The sequence below is a fragment of the Elaeis guineensis genome, chromosome 14 (assembly GCF_000442705.2).
Source record: "Elaeis guineensis isolate ETL-2024a chromosome 14, EG11, whole genome shotgun sequence".
Taxonomy (NCBI): Eukaryota; Viridiplantae; Streptophyta; class Magnoliopsida; order Arecales; family Arecaceae; genus Elaeis; species Elaeis guineensis.
The window spans coordinates 10,851,503-10,859,078 of record NC_026006.2 but is presented as its reverse complement, the minus strand read 5'-3'; the positions used below and the strand labels follow the sequence as shown (position 1 = coordinate 10,859,078).

Here is a 7,576-nt window from a genome sequence, read left to right as displayed (position 1 = left end):
CAAATTTCATATTATTTTTGTGATATGAATCAGATCCAGTTCAAACTATGTCAAAATCAATTTTTCTGATTAATATTTCGTTGATGATTTTGATGTATTTTTATTTTGGATAAAGTGTTATTGATTCATGATCGAATTTTGGATATGAAATTTCATACTTTATAGACTTGTATGACAAGTTTAATTTAGATCCTATGATCTATTTTTCGATGGAATTGAAATTCAGTGCATGTGATGCGCGGAGGCCTTGGAATGCTGCATATAGATGTACATTGTCAAAGATTAAGATTTTTGCATTTGATGCATTTACTTAAGATCCAAGGGCCGACCACCATGTTATCAGGGATTCACCATTGTGGGTCGACCATCTTGGTTGTTGCCCGAGGCATGCATGGAGTTGAAAAATTTTGGTCATGAAAAGGATGCATCAGAATCAATTAGGGTTTTTATCGATGGATTGATTTAACAATAATTTATTATTCTAATGTGATTAAAATTTAATAATTATAGATTAAATCAAAATCATTGTTCTAATTTGATTAGAAGCTAAGTTTAATTTTGGTTAATCAAATTTGTTATTTACCTAATTTGATTAGGGTCTAAGTTATGGGTGATCGAATCTGAGTTAACCTAATTGAATTAGGTTTAACCTAAGAATTGGTCAAATCAACTTAAATAAATGACAAATGGTTAACTTAAAAGTTAAAATTGGGTCAAGTATTGAACCCGAATCGAAAACCCTAAATGGGTCCTATGTCCATATTTTTTGAACATCATAATTGACATATGTTTTAATGATATCGTAATTGAAATAATATGAGTTATTTGTTATAATATTTTATAATTATTATAAAATGTTATGTTGATTTGTTATGAACTATGGATCATCTATGTGATGGATATATATATGAATGCTTACCTGTTATTTGATTATATAATACATTTGTAAGAGTTACAATAAGGGATGGGCATCCCTGATGCATTATATTATCAGCAGTCCTTCTCTTTTCTATATTCTTAATTTTTTATTAGGATTTTATATAATAATATAAAATTATAGAAAAAAATTATTTGAGAATAGATTGAAATTATTTCATTCTATTTTCAAATAAAAGATCAAGCATTCATGGTTGTCTTCATGGTGATGAAGACTGGACTACCAGGCTTTTGGAGAGCAAAGGTGTATTAAGATTGACTATGAGATGATTCAATCTATAATACACCTAGGGTTAGACCCAAAGATCATCCTGTGACTCGGACGATTTTTTCAAAAGTCCATAACTATTTATTTTCCTTGATATGCTCATATATGCTGGTAATTTAAAAAAAAATTAGAATTTAAATTGTATATGATGCATAATTAAATGTTTAGGATGTGTTTGAGACCTAAGTCTCTCAGTAAAATTATATTATATCTTAATAGCGAAGTGTTAAGAACACTACCCATACTTTTCTTCATGCTAAGTCACTATTATGTCAAGAATCATAGTAGACTTATTGTGCTATCCACAAGGCTTGCTATGGGGACTGACTTAATACTGTCTTGGTACATAATGAAACTAATTATATTTAGCTTATACTAAGTCAATAGAGTATATTAAGAACTGTAGTGAGTTTGTTGTGCTGTCCACAAGGCTTGCTATAGTGATTGGTATGATATTGACTTAGTGATACTTATGGCATATTTGGTAGTGCTGCCTTATTATGCTATCCACAAGGATAGTATGATCCAGATATGATCATATAGGATTGAAGGGTACGACTTAACTAAAATATTATAGTTTGTTATGCTATCCACAAGGTTATAAATATTTTAGAGGCAAAAGTTATGTTGAGAGTTGTATGAGATGCAATTAGCAAAGAATTACTTACTTTGGAACTCATAGGAGCTTGTTGTACTATCCACAAAATTTTTTATGAGAAATTGAGATCTCAACTCTACTAAAAAACTTTATGATAAGATTCCTCGATTTCATACTTGAGGGCTATAAAATTTGTTAAAATAGTGAGAGATATAATTAGATAAAAATCTTCGTCTAACTTGTGCATGTCATCATGAGTAGTCCTGCTTATGTTCTTACATATACATTTGCATCTTTATATTCACTGCTTAGGATATTTTTTAAATTGATCGAATGTCATAGAATGGTTGAGGAATAGAAGGTGAAGAATGTCTTCACTATAGGTATCTAATATCATTACAGTAATGATAAGATAAACTATAAAAATTATCTTGCAAGTGTGAAGCAATAGCAGGATGTAAAAGTTGCATATGCTAATAATTTGTATGTGATACAAACTAATTATTTTTGAGTATTTCAACTTTAAATTTTTAGGTATGTGATACCTATTATAAGTTTCACTTATGTAAAGTATTTGCTGGACCTACAAAGCTAAAGTGAGGTGACTACTTGCCTTTTGGCACTGATGGATAGTCCATTCATGCTAAGATTGTAGAAACCTACTTATTTAGAAACTAATAGATCATTGTTTATTAGAAACATTATTTCAATCCCTATGTTACTGTAACATAGATTTGAAATTAATGTTTAGAGTAAAAGTTACTCTCCTTTTGATAAATTTTATGGTTATAGTCTTGTGTTACTATCACTCAATGATGTTCTTCATATTGATAAAAACAAGAAATAAGTATGTGATGGTCATATATCTTAGGGCAAGCAAGGTATTAGGTCTTGAACATATGGATGTTTGAAGGCTAATAATATCTCGATCCAGAGGTTCACACTTTATATGTGATATGATATATTCTCTAAAATGCTTCACAAATATTATTGTCTCTTTCTGGAAAATGTCTTAGAACTTGCTGTATGAATTAGACACTATAAAAATCTGTTACAAGCACTCCATATGAGATATGGAAAAGGCAAAAGATAAGTTGCCTAACTTATGTCAAAAGAGTTGATATACATAAGTTTGTGCTAGAACAGATTTTTATTAGTTTATAGATTATCCTAAAAGAATAGTATGTGATACTATTTCTACCACCCTACTTGACAAAAGATGTTTTGTCAGTAGGTAAGCCACCTTTTAGGAAAAAAAAAATTTCTAAAAAGGGACAGTGGAAGAATAATTGAACTTGAGAAATTCAAGACTTACAAACTATCTTATCTTAATCTGTGGAGTGTCCACAAGTTAATCCTCAACCAGATGTACCTAGTGATGAGGCACGACCATGATACACACCTCTTCACCGAAAGGTCAATCTGAGTGTGTAATATACCACTCAAAAATATGGGTTTGTCATTGTAAATGGCAATACACTATACATTATTATGAATAATGTTTCTTTGACCTATTCAGAGATCATCATCAGTAGTGACTCTGACAGTTGGCGTGAAATCATGACATCCAAAATGGACTCCATATACATCAATCAAGTATGGACTATGGTTGAAGCACCTATGGGTATGACCCAACAGGTTGCCAACAGGGATGGCAATTTGAATTTATGCTATTACCACATTTCATTTAGAGAAGCAGTTTCTAGTGGGAGGGCAAATGGTTTTATGAATTCAGTCAGTTTACGAGGAGTGGGTACTTATGTTTTTGATGAGACAATCAAAATATTTGACTTAGTCAAATATAGATGAACATATGTGTGTGCAAGAAAATAAGTGAGAGTTCCACTAACTTTTTGGTTATGTATGTGGGGGATATACAGCACATTGGGAAGGTAGTCTCGATATTGCACACGGTCAATAACTTACTTATCACAGATGTTTTCATGAAAAAAGGATTTGGGTTAAGTATCCAATATATTTTATCATCTATAGGGATAGATGTAAGTGGATGCAGGGTATATCCTAGTCTAGGTACATAAAATTTAATGTTGAAAGGGTTCAACATGAATGGGTGCAAAGATGTTTACTTACCCATACATTCAATGTACCAAGCCTGATGTGAATTATGCCTTGTGTATAATCATTAATTTCAGGTTGATCCATGATATGATCTTTTGAAAACTATGAAAAGCATTCTCAAAGTACTTGAGAAGTACTAAAGGAGCAGTGAATTAAAAAAGTTTCAAACAGCATACTGTATTTATTTTAGTTAAATGTTGTTAGTAAAGTTTGCTTAGGAAAGGTGCATGATGAAGGGTTCATCATTAAGTTGGGTCTAGTCTCACTAGGTACCCATGCACATCCTTGGCACTCTCAGCTCATTCATGATATGATCATAAAATAAGTTAATATTATTAAGAACATCATAATGGATCAGTTCACTAAGCCTTACACAGCAGCAGTGTAATTGCCACCCTGATTGCATGGGCATCAAGTACAGGGGCGATTGGCTTTAGTACAAATGGGAGATTGAAAGAATAGTACCCTACAAGCCAATCACATGGGATGCGATGAGATATTTTTTTATTATCTTCCTGCTCATTTACATGACATTAGTTATTTTATTTATATGAGGTATTATGTTTTATCATTTGCTGCATCATTTTTATATGATTATGATAAACCCCATAGATTAGGGCAATGATTTTAGGACTATGATGAGATCATGCCAGTGAGACCTAAAATCTTGATAGCCCTAATTTAAAATATTTTCAATCATTGGATCATCGAGTTGGAGATCGATGACTCTGGTAAGACTAGCATATCCTATGTATGCTCAACGGAGAGGGCGGTTGATCTCACAACCACTTGTGTGGTGACACTAATGCAAGGATGTAGGTGCTCATTAGAGAATGAGTTCACTAAACTGACCTACAAAAGAACATCTAATGGAGCCTTACAGCATATCAACAGATGGTTCTTCAGTGGGAGTGGTGCATGTGATCATTTAACCTGAGATCACCATGGTATTTTGTGTGCATGGATCTTTACTTTGGTTTATTTTCTAGCACACCATTTTGAGATGTGTATAGAATATTCTGAGTACGGCAAAGTATGCATGGAGGTTATGAGTGGTCAACAAGGAATTAGTCACTCCTTGTAGAAGGAGAGAACATCCTATGTGATCTCATAGGATGGTGACTCTGAGAGTCTCTGACCAGAGCAGGGATGAACAGTAAAAATAATTTCTATTGGTTCATCAATCAAGTCATCATCATCTGATCGAGATACATATGGTTAGATATTTAGATTTGACATATTTTCGTACTCAGAGCTTTTTCGAGATGTTGTGTGATTGAAAGATTGAATTGCACGGTAACTCACCACAGAATGATAATTTTGATATTTTCACCAAATTTTAAATCTTTCGGATAGTCATGATATATTGCTAGATGTCAATCTTGACTTGTGGACTCAACAAAATTAAAAGAGTTTAATTCTAAAATTAATTAAGAAGAGTCCTAGTTGATTGGGACTCTTGAGCTGACCTAATCCAATTGGATTAGGGTTTCGTCAAGAGTTTGGGTCTACTGCTAGCTAGATTTAGAACCCAATGGGTTATACACAATAAAAATTTAATCTTGATCCAATCAATTTAAATTTATTATAAATTGAATGGATTAATTAAATTGCTAGCACATGAATTAGCCCAAATTCCTAGTTGGGTTCAGTGCAAAGGTGTTTGTGCTAAACTAGTCTTGTTGCCTTAACTGAATGTGATTAAGTTTGAACCATTTAATTTATTAGTTGGTTTTATTTGATTTTGTGGAAGAGTTTCACATGGAACCAGCCTCCTCCATGTCAAGCCACACACCCCATTTAATTTGGATGCCCCATTTATTTTAGGCATTTTAGGAGAGGAGTCCTTCTAATTTACTCCTCTTAATTTCCTTACATCTTCTATGAATCCCTTTGATTTGTGCACCATCAGATGATGCCTAGGGACATGTGGGTGTCGAAGATATGGAGGAGTCCTTTTCTTGGAAGGAACTCTATGCCAAGAATTGAATTGGGACATCCCTTGTATTTGGATGATGACATATGAAGAGTCCATGTCACATGGGACTCTTAATTCTTCCTTTTATTTCATGAATCATTTGATGGTTCTGGATAATTGTTGGCATAGAAGTGGAGGAGTCCTTTTGCTTGCAGGCTTTTCCATACCTAGAGTCTTTTATATAAAGAATTTATTCTTTATGCAAGCAAAGGGACGGCACATGGGATGTGTTTGCGCCAATTAATTTCTCCCTTTATTCCACACACTATTTTATGGTGTTTAGATTTTTTCTGACAGAGGAGGAATCCTTCTATAGATGAAATGCTTCATTTTCCATTCCTTAACCCATGGGATTACATGCAAAAGATTAATATGGAGCGTGTAAGGGAGTTGGGATGCCAAGAGTTGGCACCCCTTGATGTCTTGTGTGGCGCCCCTTCATCCTTTAGTTAAGAGATGCCCCATATGGAATAAAATTAATCCAAAAATGGTTTTGGATGTGGGATTAGGTGAGGAAGAGGTGAAAAAAATTTGAAGTGAAAATAGAAAGGGAAAAGAAAGAAAAAATAGAAAGGAAGAGAGGAAGAAAATAAGAAAGTATGAGATACTTGTCCTAATATCAGATTGTTCATCTGTTGAACATAAAATCTGATTAGAGTGTGGTTTGATACTTTAGAAATAAATTTCTAGAGTGGTCCTAGTAGAAGTCATGAAGGCATACAAGCAATGGTGCATCGAGTTCTTGTGAAGGACTATCGACAGCGCATTTGCGAAGAAGGCTGCAGCACCATATCGAGTTGGGAAGGGCTCTATTCAATCCTGTGTGGATCGCCGTTGGAGGGCTTCTGTTTTGGAGTCTCATAGAGATCTCAAAATCACTAGTTCATAGTTTTCATGATGGTATATGACTTCTTGTCTTCTCCTCATATGCTTGATTTTGTGATTTGATTGTAATCATCAAGGAGTTCCTTGAGTTTTTGAGTTTCGATGGTGTGTTTAAATGTTAAACCTTATTTTCATTATTGTATGTATATTAAAAAATTTTAAAATTTATATTCCACTACATCATCGAAATCTAACAGATATCCATAGAATTGCCTACCTCATATATTCCACCTCATTTTGATCCAACCATGGGAGGGTCTCTACGGGTAGCCGACATGTGATGTAATGAATTCTTACTTAATGTTTCGAAGAGCTGCCAAGCTTCATGTTCATTTTTTTAGCATGAATGTCCCACCACAAGAAGAGTCAACCATTTGTCATTGGTTTTCTGACAAACCATCATAGAAGCATAGGACTAATTGCCATTTAGGTATGGCATGGTGCGGACATTTTCTAATCAATTCTTTTAATATCTCCCATGTTTCATGGAACTTCTCACCATCCATCTGGGACAAACTTGTGATGGTTTTTCTAATTTGATTATTTTTTTCTATAGAGAAATATTTCTTTAGAAATTTTCTTTGAAGTTGGTCTCAGGTTGAAATTATTACAATGTCTAAAGAGTTCAACCAATATTTAACCTTATCTTTCAGGGAAAATGGGAACAACTTGAGTCTGAGAGCATCACCAGAAAAATTTTGGATTTTAACTGTTGAATAGATTTCAAGAAATTTGTCTAGATGTTTGTAAGGGTCCTCATTCGCAAGTCTATAAAAAGATGGTAGCATCTGAATTATGCTAGACTTGATTTCATATTGGACTACCTCAGCTG

The 7,576-nt window shown here is 33.5% G+C and overlaps 1 non-coding gene across 1 annotated transcript; it reads left to right on the top strand.

Moving 5' to 3' along the window:
* Window positions 1–7,176: 7,176 nt before the first annotated feature.
* On the top strand, window positions 7,177–7,282 carry LOC114913429 (small nucleolar RNA R71). The gene has a single exon (XR_003799432.1). It is a non-coding gene; the product is annotated as a small nucleolar RNA R71 (small nucleolar RNA).
* The last annotated feature ends 294 nt before the right edge of the window (window positions 7,283–7,576 follow it).